The sequence below is a fragment of the Schistocerca cancellata genome, chromosome 3 (assembly GCF_023864275.1).
Source record: "Schistocerca cancellata isolate TAMUIC-IGC-003103 chromosome 3, iqSchCanc2.1, whole genome shotgun sequence".
Lineage (NCBI taxonomy): Eukaryota > Metazoa > Arthropoda > Insecta > Orthoptera > Acrididae > Schistocerca > Schistocerca cancellata.
Window position 1 is genome coordinate 307,837,481 of NC_064628.1, and position 14,674 is coordinate 307,852,154.

Genomic DNA, 14,674 nt, shown 5'->3' on the forward strand with positions numbered 1-14,674 from the left:
ACCTTCTGAACTGAAACCTATGAAGCATCAATTACTCACTAAAATAGCATTTTAATTAAAACATGTAGACATAATCATTTAAAAGCCTGTAAATGGCTATAAACCATTGTAAAATGTTAATGTTTTAATTGTTTTAGAATTTGCATTTTGTTTTGTCTATAGCTATTCTACACTCTCAATTCTAAATCATAGCAGCAGTGTTTTTGCCTCAACAGCCTGTGTTTAATATGCTTATAGGTTAAACTCCAAACGAAAGCACTGCATTTTTGCATTTATGATTCTCTTCATCCCTGTACATAACAAATGGAAAAACACAGTGAAGAATGAAAGTAGCAATGACACGTCGAATTCGGCAACAGACTTTAAAAATGAGTGGAGAGAACATTTATAATTAGGGCACAGAAAATCATTGAATATCAAATATTAATCATTCTTTCTATGTCCTTGCATGTACCCTTTATTCAAGGTTGGCTTTCCTAATAATTTCACAATGTGCCTTCAGATCTTTGTGTTATGCAACCATAATACTGCAGCTTGGATTCTGGGAGTTTCTTGTTTATAGGGATGATTGTAAAATTACCTCTTATGAATTCACTGAACACTTTGTCTTTCAATGTTATTCTGCCCATTCATCATAACACACATTTTTATTATATGCAGAATCTGTTGCTGAGTCTTTTTTGCTGTCCAGACTTCACTAATATACAACAGTGCTAGTCTTACAGCCATTTTATAAATTTTGTCTTTGGTTTTTATGGGCATTTTTGGACATACAGAATCCCTGAAAGCTTACATAACATGTTCTAAACAGATATTATTCTTTGAGTTATATCTGCTTCAGTTGATAGCGCCTCTGTTATTACTGACCCCAGCTACTTAAAATTTTTAACTCCTGGAAGTGTGACATTATCAAGATCAGTATCTGTGGTTTTGTGGCATCAGGACTTCGGTTGCCCATCATGAACTCTGTCTTTATTCTACTCATGCATAAGCTATTTGTTTCATGTACCTTCTTCCACACCTTTAGGTTTTCATGAACTTCTTGGAAATTAGCAGATATAATTGATACATCACCAGCTAGGTTTAATAGGGTTGGTATCTGTATCTTTGGTCCTGAATAATTCATTACAATACTGAACAATTAAGGAGTTACAGTACTCACCTTATGAGCACCTGTGTTTTGATACCTGCGGAACTTCTGGCACAGGTCTGGACATAGTTGTACATTTCCATCACAAGTCAGTTATAGTACTTCATGGTATCAGTGCACTTAGAGCTTGCCATATTAATGATCTTGGTACTTGATAGAAGCTTTTCCACGATATATAAAGACCAACCAAATATTTTGCTTGTTCTCTTGCATTTTTCCATCACTAATCTTATTGCATGAATGGCATCTGTGTTTCCCTTTCCTACTGTGAATCCATCCTGACTTTCTGTTAAAGAGATTACAAATGTATGTGATGTGAATTTTATACCCTTAAAGTTTTCACAGTCATATATGTCTCCTTTGTTTTTGTAGAAAGGAATTAGCACACTGCTCCCCCACATAATCACTATGTTCTCACTTTTTGTTGTCAAACAGTTTGGCAAGCCATATCCCCTCTGCAGCAGCCCATGTTTCCCACATTTTGGCAGATATTCATCTGGCCCATTTGCTTTGATGCTTTTCATTTTGGATGGTGCTTATTTAACTTTTGCTGCAGTGATTTCATTTACAGGGGCACTGTTATCAGCTTGTTTATCTTTCTAGCTGTTGTGGAAATTCTTTCTTCGTTAGAAGATTGTAATATTTGTATCATATTCTGCATGTGTACTTATCAGCTGCCAGCAGTGTGTCTTACCATCTTTAATGCACTTTGCTTTTTAAAGTCTTTTGTACTGTTATGCTCATGTTTCACTATTTTTTAGATTTTGGTGTGATCTCTTTTTTTAATTGTCCTCATCTTTTCCTTTCTCAATAGCAACTGTTCTTGAGGACATTTTCTTAGACACTTTGTGAGATTTTCTGTATGTATCTGAGCCACATTTGAATAAGTATTTCTTCTCTGTGTGGCATCTTTGGTGTGATTGTACCACTATTTAGGATCCTTATTTTTATGAAGGCCTCTTTTACTGATAAGTGAGTGCTTAGTAGTGTTTACACAGAAGTTTTGTAATTTGAAGCAAACCTCACTGTGGGAACTATCTTGAGAGGAACCATAATATCAAATATTAAGAATATTTCTAAAATTTTGCTGTAGCTGAAAGACTAAAAGGACTACTGTATTTTCTACATTTTACCTAATATGTTTATAAAGGTGAAAAATTAGTTATTCAAGTGAGCTGAGTCTTTGATTACATTCCATCAATTTCCCCCAGCGTATTGTATGACAATTTTATTGCATCATGGTAACAAATGAACACTATCATAAATTTGTGAGTCAGTATGTTCTAGCAACTGTGATGTGATCATATTCTCCAATTCTTCATTGTTTCAAAAATCATATCCTTTAAAAGTTTGTTATTAAAAAAATAAAAGAGTAACTTGTTACATAAGCTATAAAAAAAGTACTTCATTTATATGTGACATTCATGGAATTCTGAAGATTTTTATAAATAAATTGCTTTGATCTTTTGCATATACGTGAGGAAAAAATGTATCTCAGCCACCTCAAAAGCAGAAAGAAACAAGAATATAATGGTACATGATTATAAGGATACATGAGATGAAATCTTTATGTACTTTAGAACAGATTAATATAAAGTGTCAGTTCTACACAATTTCTTAGATTTACTGGTGATTCGTTGTCATCTAATAGAATTGGATGTCTTGCTGATGTTCTGTCTCTTCTCAACACAATATTTTGATGTCATAACAGTGTCTTCACCAGGTGTTTCCTCAGACTGATCACTTTGCTGACCAGTTCCCACATTTATGCCTGGGTGGTGCCTGGTGTTCACTACGCCATCTGCGCCCACTGTGGCTGTTTTTGTGGTGATATCTGTCTCCAGGCATTTCCTTTTCTGTCCACACCCATTGTGACTGTCTTCCTTGGTGGAGACCATCCCATGGTCTTCCATACTAGATCTGCAGCCACTAGGTGCATACCTAGCACTACTCTGATGCTGTAGACAATCTTTATGCTGTTTGCCACCACTGCAACTTTCTCTCATGGCCTTGTCATCCTCCTAGATTCTGAATTCAGTTTATGCCTGTGAGATGAGCTTCCTGCAGCATCAGGCTGCTGTTGGAGTTGCATATTACATCCATGGATGTTGCAACAACCTTTTATGTTAGCAGCCACTATCTGGTGTTCCTTATTATGTCTACTCCCAGGTTGTGAAGTGCCTGAGGTTTCAGGTGGTTGATGATGTTCCCTGCCTGATCCGTGACTGCTGTGGCTGTATTCTAAGGAGATAGTTGCCACCTGGTGGTCTGTATGAGGTCTGATCCTGTTAATTATCCCCCCTGTTGTTTGAGGTTCTTTACTGGAGAAGGGAACTTTTTATGGTGTTTCTGTAGTATTTCCAAAGCTGGATTCTACACCATACTGAGCTTTTATCCCACTTCCCAATTGATTGGGTTCTCTGCCATCTTAATTTCAATAAATTCATTGATGACACTATCCCAGAATATGATGGTTTGTGGAAGGATCCTGGTTCTGTCAGAATTCATGATGTGTTCAAGTTCCAGGCAATGTTTTACTATTGCTGATTTAGTGGCCTGTCTTAGCATGGTATGTCTTATTTCACTGTTCTGGTGACTTGACCAATGTATGACATACCACATTCAGAAGGTACATGGTAAATACCAGGTTTCCTTAGTCCCAGATCATCCTTGAACACTCCAAGGAGTGTCTTGATCCTATTGGGTGAGCAGAACACACTTTTGATTTTGCGTTTCTTCAGGATTCTGTTGATTTTTGTACAAACAGGTCCTGCGTATGGTAGAAAGGCTACCTTCCTGATCTCTTCTTCTTGTTCTAGGCCACAACAGACCACTAAATCAGTCTCAGAAATAGCAGAGCACTGCCCGGAACTTCAACACACTATGACATAACCAGTCTTCTGGCTCAGACCCCCCACCCCCAATTATGGGGTACTGTCATCAATGACTCTATTGAAATCAAGATGACAAAGAACCCGATCAGCTGGGAAGCAGGATAGAAGCTCAGTGCAGCATGAAATATGGCTTTGGAATGACTACAGAAACACTGGAAAAAAGTTCTCTCCTCTGGTAATGAACCTCAGATGACCAAGAGCAAAATTAACAGGATCAGACCTCATGCGAAGCACCAGGTGGCAACTCCCTTCTCAAGAGACAACCACAGTGGTCACAGACAAGATAGGGAACAACATCAATTAGTTGAAGCCTTAGCTGCCATGCAGGCAGCAATCGGACATAACACAGAACTTCATATAGCAGCTACCAACATAAGAGATTGGCACAACATGTGCAGACATAACATGTAACTCCATCAGCAGACTGATGCCACAGCAAGTGCACTGGACAGGCACATATTGAATTCACAATGCCAGAAGGATGATATAGTCAGAAGAGAAAGCCACTGCAGTCATGAGCAGCATAAGGAAAACCTACAGCATCACAATAGTGCCAGGAACATGCCTGGCAGATGCAGACCTAATATGGAAAGCCATGGGATGGAAGACAGCTTCAATGGGTTTGGACGGAAACACATACCATCACAAGAAACAGTTACAGTGGGCATGGACAGAATAGTGAACATCAGGCACTGCCCAAATATAAATACGGGACCTGGTCGACAAAGCAAGCAGTCTCAGGAAACACCCGATATGATGCCAAGGTACAACATCAAAATATTGTGTTGGGAAGATGCAGAGCACAGGCAGTACACCTGATTCTATGAGATCTACCATGCTATTTAATTTCTCTCTTCATCACTATTTTCTTACTTATGTATATTTTCTTCCTACTTCACATAGCATGGACATTCATTAGTTTTCTTCTATTCTATTTCTATTTTTTTCTGTTCCAGTTTCTTTCATCCCATTAAATACTTGTTCCTTTTTCACTACCTGAGTCCCATAAGTCAGTGTCAAACTCCGTTCTGACTAACATGCTGATGAATTGAGTATTTATGTTCCTGAACTTCCTATCTAACTGCGATGATGTTGTCTTTCTTATTCTTGATTATAAAACTTTTGTAGGTAATACTTATTTACATCTGAAACCTATTATTTTAATTGTCACATATTCTGATCTATTTTATAGTGCAACAGCTTACTGATACTGTAAGCAAGGCATTCATCAACCTAAATGTTGGTCTGGGTATGGCAGTTCTTTACTAAGAATTCTTCTATTGCAGATAAACTAAAAATTGGCTCACTCCAACAGTTGTAGATGGATATAAAGAGTCCAAAATGGACTCTGAACCATGGTACACATTAATATTTTTCACATGCACAAAATAATGTCAGAGATAAAAGTAAAAATAATTGCTGGATAAAATTGTTGGACTAAAAATAAATTACATTCTAACCTTTAGCATTTATAACATATAATATATTAATTAATTTTATAATATATAATATTTCATATACATCCTCATTTAACTGGAGAAATAAACTAGCAACAAAGATATCATAAATTTATAAACATGATGAAGATTTCCCTTATGTTAACTTTTCTTTTCCTTCCATGTCAAACAAGTGTTACATCATTTGTATTCTACAAACATTTACATTTTTTCAGTCTTTTTGCATACTGTTTGAACAAAACTTGCAAGCCATAAATTTGCACATTTAAAATATGTGAATGCTGCATGTTCACCTGTGTTTTGACATTGTATCACTTGATGATAATTTGATGTTGCAGTCTGGCCTAATTTACTTCCAAGTATGATATTTCAACTGGACACCTGTTAGTCATCTTCAGCTGAGCCTGCAAAACTTCCCACATTGCACCTTGTATAAACATGCTGCATGCATTTCAAACATGTGAACATGGATATTGTTACCTAGGCTTTCCACACTAAGCTATCCAACTAAATTATTCGCACTACCCAGTGACACAGTCGGACCGTCAATGGTAATATGACACTCAGCTGACGGGTAACCTCTCACAATGGCCTGGGATGTATACTGCCAACAATGCTGAGACTGATGATGAAAATGATGAGATTCCATTTATTATCCCACTGATAGCTGCTATGACTGTTAAAAATATTTTCCATAATGTGTACCTTTATAAAGTCTTTAATAACAGATTCTGAAAATAATGTTGTCTTTCCCAAAAGTATTGTTTCCTCATATTCCACTAATTCATTATGACATTATGATCCATAAATATCATCAATGAGAACCTTTAGAGATGTGCAACAAGTCAAGCAAGTCAAGTTACAACAGGTGAGGCATTGTGTGTGTGTGTGTGTGTGTGTGTGTGTGTGTGTTTGTGTGTCTATCGACCTGCCAGCGCTTATATATATATATATATATATATATATATATATATATATATATATAAAGAAAGATGATGAGACTTACCAAACAAAAGCGCTGGCAGGTCGATAGACACACAAACAAACACAAACATACACACAAAATCTAGCTTTCGCAACCAATGGTTGCCTCGTCAGGAAAGAGGGAAGGAGAGGGAAAGACAAAAGGATTTGGGTTTTAAGGGAGAGGGTAAGGAGTCATTCCAATCCCGGGAGCGGAAAGACTTACCTTAGGGGGAAAAAAGGACAGGTATACACTCGCACACACACACATATCCATCCTCATATACACAGACACAAGCAGACATTTGTAAAGGCAAAGAGTTTGGGCAGAGATGTCAGTCGGGGCGGATGTACAAAGGCAAAGATGATGTTGAAAGACAGGTGAGGTACGAGCGGCGGCAAATTGAAATTAGAAATTAGCGGAGATTGAGGCCTGGCGGATAGCGAGAAGAGAGGATATGCTGAAGGGCAAGTTCCCATCTCCGGAGTTCTGACAGGTTGGTGTTAGTGGGAAGTATCCAGATAACCCGGACGGTGTAACACTGTGCCAAGATGTGCTGGCCGTGCACCAAGGCATGTTTAGCCACAGGGTGATCCTCATTACCAACAAACACTGTCTGCCTGTGTCCATTCATGCGAATGGACAGTTTGTTGCTGGTCATTCCCACATAGAACGCTTCACAGTGTAGGCAGGTCAGTTGGTAAATCACGTGGGTGCTTTCACACGTGGCTCTGCCTTTGATCGTGTACACCTTCCGGGTTACAGGACTGGAATGGGTGGTGGTGGGAGGGTGCATGGGACAGGTTTTACACCGGGGGCGGTTACAGGGGTAGGAGCCAGAGGGTAGGGAAGGTGGTCTGGGGATTTCATAGGGATGAACTAAGAGGTTGCGAAGGTTAGGTGGACGGCGGAAAGACACTCTTGGTGGAGTGGGGAGGATTTCATGAAGGATGGATCTCATTTCAGGGCAGGATTTGAGGAAGTCGTATCCCTGCTGGAGAGCCACATTCAGAATCTGATCCAGTCCCGGAAAGTATCCTGTCACAAGTGGGGCACTTTTGGGGTTCTTCTGTGGAAGGTTCCGGGTTTGAGGAGATGAGGAAGTGGCTCTGGTTATTTGCTTCTGTACCAGGTCGGGAGGGTAGTTACGGGATGCAAAAGCGGTTTTCAGGTTGTTGGTGTAATGGTTCAAGGATTCCGGACTGGAGCAGATTCGTTTGGCAAAACATCCACACATATACAGACACAAGCTGTATATGTGTGGATGGATATGTGTGTGTGTGCGAGTGTATACCCGTCCTTTTTTCCCCATAAGGTAAGTCTTTCCGCTCCCGGGACTGGAATGACTCCTTACCCTCTCCCTTAAAACCCACATCCTTTCGTCTTTCCCTCTCCTTCCCTCTTTCCTGATGAGGCAACAGTTTGTTGCAAAAGCTTGAATTTTGTGTGTATGTTTGTGTTCGTTTGTGTGTCTGTCGACCTGCCAGCACTTTCATTTGGTAAGTCACATCATCTTTGTTTTTTTATATATATATATATATATATATATATATATATATATATATATATATATATATATTTCCTTCGTGGAATGTTTCCTTCTATTATAACCATATATATATATATATATATATATATATATATATATATATATATATATTACAAATGTCTGCTTGTGTCTGTGTATATGCAGATGGATATGTGTGTGTGTGCGAGTGTATACCTGTCCTTTTTTCCCCCTAAGGTAAGTCTTTCCGCTCCCGGGATTGGAATGACTCCTTACCCTCTCCCTTAAAACCCAAATCCTTTTGTCTTTCCCTCTCCTTCCTTCTTTCCTGACGAGGCAACCGTTGGTTGCGAAAGCTAGAATTTTGTGTGTATGTTTGTGTGTCTATCGACCTGCCAGCGCTTTTGTTTGGTAAGTCTCATCATCTTTCTTTTTAGATATATTTTTCCCACGTGGAATGTTTCCCTCTATTATATATATATATATATATATATATATATATATATATATATATATATATATATATATATGGTTATAATAGAAGGAAACATTCCACGAAGGAAAAATATATCTAAAAACAAAGATGATGTGGCTTACCAAATGAAAGTTCTGGCAGGTCGACAGACACACAAACGAACACAAACATACACACAAAATTTCCTGACGAGGCAACAGTTTGTTGCGAAAGCTTGAATTTTGTGTGTATGTTTGTGTTCGTTTGTGTGTCTGTCGACCTGCCAGCACTTTCATTTGGTAAGTCACATCATCTTTGTTTATATATATATATATATATATATATATATATATATTATTTACAGGATAATACTCAAATGATGTTGCCATTGTGCAAAATTAATTATTGAAAACGACATCTTCCAGTGATGGCCGTTTTCAGTGAAGCACTTCTACAGGTGCTCTCAGAAGTTGGCTTCGGCCTTCTCTAATATTGTTCTGTCAATTTCAATAACTTCCACATGAATTGCTTCCTTCAGTTCATCAAGGGTTTATGCTCGTAAACACACGACTTGACTCCATGAAAAGTAGTCACACATGGACAGGTCTGGGGAACGAGAAGAACAACTAATTTCACCAAACCAGGAAATGAAGTGACCATGAAAAACATTCCGAATATCTTTCACTGACATTCTTGCTGTGTGATCTGTGGTCTCATCCTGCTGAAACCAAACTTGCTGGATAGGAATACGTTTTCATCTAAGTTACTTATTTACAGGGAGTTCCGTTGATCCCAATAGAAAAGAGTTGCTAGGACATATATATAAGACCATGGTCTTTCCGCTCCCGGGATTGGAATGACTCCTTACCCTCTCCCTTAAAACCCACATCCTTTCATCTTTCCCTCTCCTTCCCTCTTTCCTGATGAAGCAACCGTTGGTTGCGAAAGCTTGAATTCTGTGTGTGTGTGTGTGTGTGTTTGTGTTTGTTTGTGTGTCTATCAACATGCCAATGCTTTTGTTTGGTAAGGTACATCATCTTTGTTTTTATATTTGTGTGTGTGCGTGTGTGTGTGTGTGTTGTGTAATTCCAATGAAAGTCTTTTTGGCTGAAAGTTTACTTGTTTGACAGTGTTGTTGTGCCAAACTGTGACTCAGCATTCCCACTAAATTGTGAGCAACAGTCTACCCTTTTCATAATATTCTCACTATTTCATCCTGGATTTCCCACTGTTTGAAACAATAATATTTATACATACATTATGAGTCATTCATACTAGGAATAGTTTGCATTTACGCTTGCATCAAATGGTTCACCCATATATGCAATTAAAAGTTACATAAATTCTTGCTCATATGCTCTAAAGAATCACTAATTGAACTGAATGATCTTTGTATCAAATATTGACTCAATTTGCTCTTGAATTTTGGTGTTTAAAGAACAAGTATTTTAATGTTTCTTGGTAAAACATTGCAATCTCTGATGCTGAATAGTTTACTCCTTTCTGTACAAGGGTGAAGTTTGACCGGTTGCTATGTTAAGTCCTCTTTTGTCCTTGAATTGTACCTATGATATTCACTATTTGTTCTGAAAAGAGAGTGATTTTTTATTAATGAAACATACAAGGGAGAAGATATACAAAGATGTTGTTATGAGAACCTGGTTTTTCTGGAACAGCTTCCTGCATAAGTGTCTTTGATGCACAGTATTTATAATGCATACAGCTCTCTTCTGAGCAATGGAAGTTTTATTGCCATTGGCTTGTTACCCCAGAAGATGATGCCATAAGACAACAGTGCATGGAAATACCAAAAGTAAGTAGCTCTAACGGCATCCTTATGTGCATATGATACAATTATGTAAAGCAAAAGCTGAAGAATGAAGTCTTTTTTTTTTTCTTCCAGATCTAGGATGTGGTTGGGCAAATTTAATTTTCTGTAAAGGTACACTTAGGAGAGTCCACTTTTTGTATACATTGTCCATTGCACTTTTTATTTGTACACACTTGTTCTTTCTGTGTCAAATGAAATTGTATATAATGAGTTTTATTAACATTGAAGGTGAGTCCATTACTGTTAAACTATTTGTGAAAATCAATAAATCACCATTAGCAGGGGGTTTTAGGTTTTTCGCTGCTGTTTTATCTATTAAGAGAGAAATATCATCAGCAAAGAGGGAGAACTAGCTCACTGAAGTGGTACAGCGTGGGAGGTCATGTATAAATAAAGGAAATAGTAAGGGGCCCTGCAGCAAGCCTTGTGGAGCTCCACTGCTGACTGAGCCCCTTTGTTATGAAGTAGGAATCCATTACTGTCAGTAATTGTTATCCTCTGTTTCATAGCTGTGAGATAAGACTTCATCAATGTCCTCATTATTCCACTTAACCCATAAAAGTCTGTTTTTCTTAACAATATATCATGGTTGACACAGTCTAAAGTCTTGGATAGGTCACATAGGATTCCAATTGGTACCAATTTGCTGTTAAGAGATTTCAGAAATTGATAAGTGAAGGAGAAAACAGCATCATCAATTGATAGGGCTTGGCCGAAACGAAACTGACATTGAGAAAGAATGTTATGGCTGTTGAGGTGATCAACAGTTCCACTGAACATCCATTTCTCTAGGACCTTGGAGAAATGTGTTAGCAGGGTTATGGGGCGGTAGTTTGATATATCAGTTCCCCCCCGCCTGTTTTGAAAAGTGATTTCACACAGAATATTTTAATCTAAGTGGGGTAATACATTAAAAGTGTGCCATAGGGCTGTATTTATCGAACCATGACAGTATCTAAATAGCACTGTCGAAATATTATCAGCCCCACAAGAAATGTTTGCTTTCATGTTTTTCATTTATCTGTTTGATCTCACTAATTATGAAAGGAATTACATGCGTCTGAACAGCTCTGGCACTGCCAGCTTCATGCAGATGTGCTAATGCATCACTCATTGAGCCTTTACAGCCAATTCTCTCAGCAGCTGTTAAGAAATGTCTACTGAAGATATCAGCAATTTCCTCTCCAATTTTTTTTACTATGTTTCCACTATGACAAATTTCCATATCAGACATATATTCCAGGTTTTCTCACTCTCCCCTTTTTATAGCTAGCCAAATGGTTTCTGCTTTGTTATGTGAGTTGTCAGTTTCAGATGTCATGTACATAGTTTCAGATTTTTTATAACTCTTTTAAAAATATTACAGTACAAATTCATCATTAACATTCTTTTCCATACATACAGGGCTCCAATCAATCTGCTGCAAGAAAAGTCTGAAGATTTCTAGCCTATCAGTATTTCCTGGCCTGTAAGATTTAAAGGAATGCTTAGTTTTATGACACAGCTTAATGTCATTTACTGTAAGCAGTTCACCATCATGATCTGACAGTCCACTGACTATTTGCTTTACAGTGATACAGAGCTGCTCCTGCTCTGTCCACGAAAATATTGTCAATTAAGCACGTAGATAGGGGTGAATAGTCTATATGTTAGTTATTGTTACTTTTAGTATTGTGGTTGTTGTTTGCATTTACTCATAAATTTGCTCTTGATATTAACCACAAACATCACCAGAAAGTATATATATATATTGGCATGTAAGTGCAAGAAAGATTTGGTCCATGAAGAGGCTTATGCAATGTTGTCAATGTAACACAAAAAACTTAAAACAAATGTTTTTCTTGACCGTATTTTCAGTGCCCCAGAAGACTGTGCAGTACACTACTGAAAGAAAGTACACTAGCAATCAAGTCTACAGGTCAACACAATGAGAGAGATTTCTATGTGTAATGCAGGAAAAAATGAGCTTTTGTTATCCACCTCAAGTGGGCGATTTGTTGTGTCCCACAATTCCCACGGTTTTTATTGGGATTCACTGATGATACAGGGCTCATCTTCAGCATGCTAGTGTAGAAGGTGACATGAAATCAGTTAAATGTAAAATCCATGGAAGTTACATGTTTATTTATACACATATACAACGATGGAAAAATATCAAAACACCAAGAAGGAGTTGTGCAACATAAACAAAATTTAGAAAGAAAAGACTTGCATTAGTAGCACCACTGTTAAGATGCAAATCAGGTTTGCTTTAAATACATGCTGTAATGGTATAAGCTTTAGTTACTTTTGAGGCTGGACATGGTGAGTTGCTGTTAGTCAAGAATGCCTTTCAGGCAACAAAGACAACATTATCAGCACCTCACTGAGTTTGAATGAGTTCATGTAATAGGGCTATGAAAAGCTGGATGTTCCTTATTGCAGAGAGCTTTGGCAGTAATGTAGCAACTGTACACGATTGCTGGCAGCTAATGTCATGAGAATGTTCGGTCACAAGAAGGCCGTGCTCTGGATGGCCGTGTGGCACTACCAAGAGTGAAGATCATCATGTTTGGCATAAGTCTCTGGTGCATCGTACTGCATCTGCAGCAACAATTTGGGCAGCAGTTGGCACCACAGTGATGCAACAAACTGTTACAAATAGGTTACTTTAAGGACAGTACCAAGTCAGATGCCCTATAGTGTGCATTCCACTAACCCCAAAACATCACCATCTGCAATGTCAGTGACGACAAGCAAGAGCTCATTGGGGGCAAGGCGGAGGTCGTTGTGTTTTCAGATGAAAGCTGGTTCTGTCTCTCTGTCAATGGTGGCCATGTATTGTTTAGAACGAGGCCAGTTAAGGGCCTGCAACCAACAAGTCTGTGTGCTCGACATACTGGACTTACATCTGGAGTTATGGTCAGGGGTGCGATTTTGTAACACAATAGCAACACTCTAATGGTTATCTCATGTACCCTGACTACAAATTTGTACATCAGTCTGGTGATTCGACCTTTGTGCTGTCATTCATGAACAGCTTTTCAGAAGGTGTTCTCTAGCAGGACAATGCTCAGCCACACACTGGTGTTGTAACCCAACACGCTCTACAGAGTGTCGATATGTTGTCTTGGCCTGCTCCATCAGTAGGTCTGTCTCCAATTGAGCACATATGGGTCTTTATCAGATGACAACTCCAGTGTCATCCACAAATGGCACTGACCATCCCTGTATAGACTGACTATGAGCAACAGCAGGCATGGAACTCCATCCCAAAAACTGACATCTAGCACCTGGACAACATATGCATGCATGTTTGCATGCAACACTCAGGTGGCAACACCAGCTATTAATGTACCAGCAGTTTACATTTTCAGTGGCTTATCTAACATTTATATTAATCTATAATCTTTCAATGTTAATCACTGAAATATGTAACATAGAAAAATGTATTCCTGCTCTCATTAATTATTTTTTGTTGTGGTAATTTTTCCATTAGTGCATGTATTAAGCTGACTTCCAGTATTTCCTTTGTGTCTGAATAAAATCACATGTGTCCAACAAATTTGCTTAGAAAACAAAGATCCTAGAATGTCATGTAAAATTTAAACATATTTTTGATGTTAATTATATCAAAATTCATGAGAGTGTCATGTTACACGATACCTGTTCAAATTTATCTGACTTTTATTTATGAAATCAGCCTTTATTGAAATACAATTTTTTGATACTAGTCACTTTCAGAGTAGTCCTAGTCAGCTTCTACACATCTCTTTCAATGCTTCTGCCACTGCTAGAAGCTCGCTGGAAAGCTTGAAAGCTTCTTTTGGTATGGTGCATAGCTGCTCCATTGTATTCTGTATAATGCCTTCCCTGCTCTGAAATCTGGTCCCTTCCATTCTTTTTACAGTTTAGGGAAAAGCCAGAAGTCACTTTCTGCCAGGTAAGGGGAATAGGGTAACTGACAAACCTCAGTCATGTTTTGTTTGTGGCAAAAAGTTCTGAATTAATTGAGAATGATGAGCAGAACACAAGACTCGCTGTTTGTGTCTAACTGCTTCAAGAAGGTGATGAACAACCTCTTGGTACTTTGTAGTACTCCTTATTGACATAAGTAGCTTCTGGGGTGAACTCATGATGGACCACACCATTCCAGTCAGCATGATTCCCACATTGTTGCAAAGCTGTCTCATTTTTCTGGGTCCCAGGGATAATGGATGCTTATTTACTGTTCTGTACAACATTGCACCAGCCACAATACAGACACTATGAATGCTGTTCTCGGGCACTGGAATTAGTAATTGCTGTGTGCAAGCAGTTGGAAATTGCCCTGAATGCTGTCATATGATTTTAAATTGCTGCAGACAGATGTGTTAAGGAATAACACCAAAAGATGTACAAGACATACCAAAGGTACCTCAAGGACTATCCTTTCTGG

General features: G+C 38.3%; 1 protein-coding gene across 1 annotated transcript in view; it reads right to left on the reverse strand.

Annotated features, from left to right (window-relative positions):
• The window catches only part of LOC126176285 (sodium/hydrogen exchanger 3), a 649,283-nt gene that overhangs the window by 17,819 nt on the left and 616,790 nt on the right, over nt 1–14,674 (reverse strand). The window lies entirely within an intron of this gene.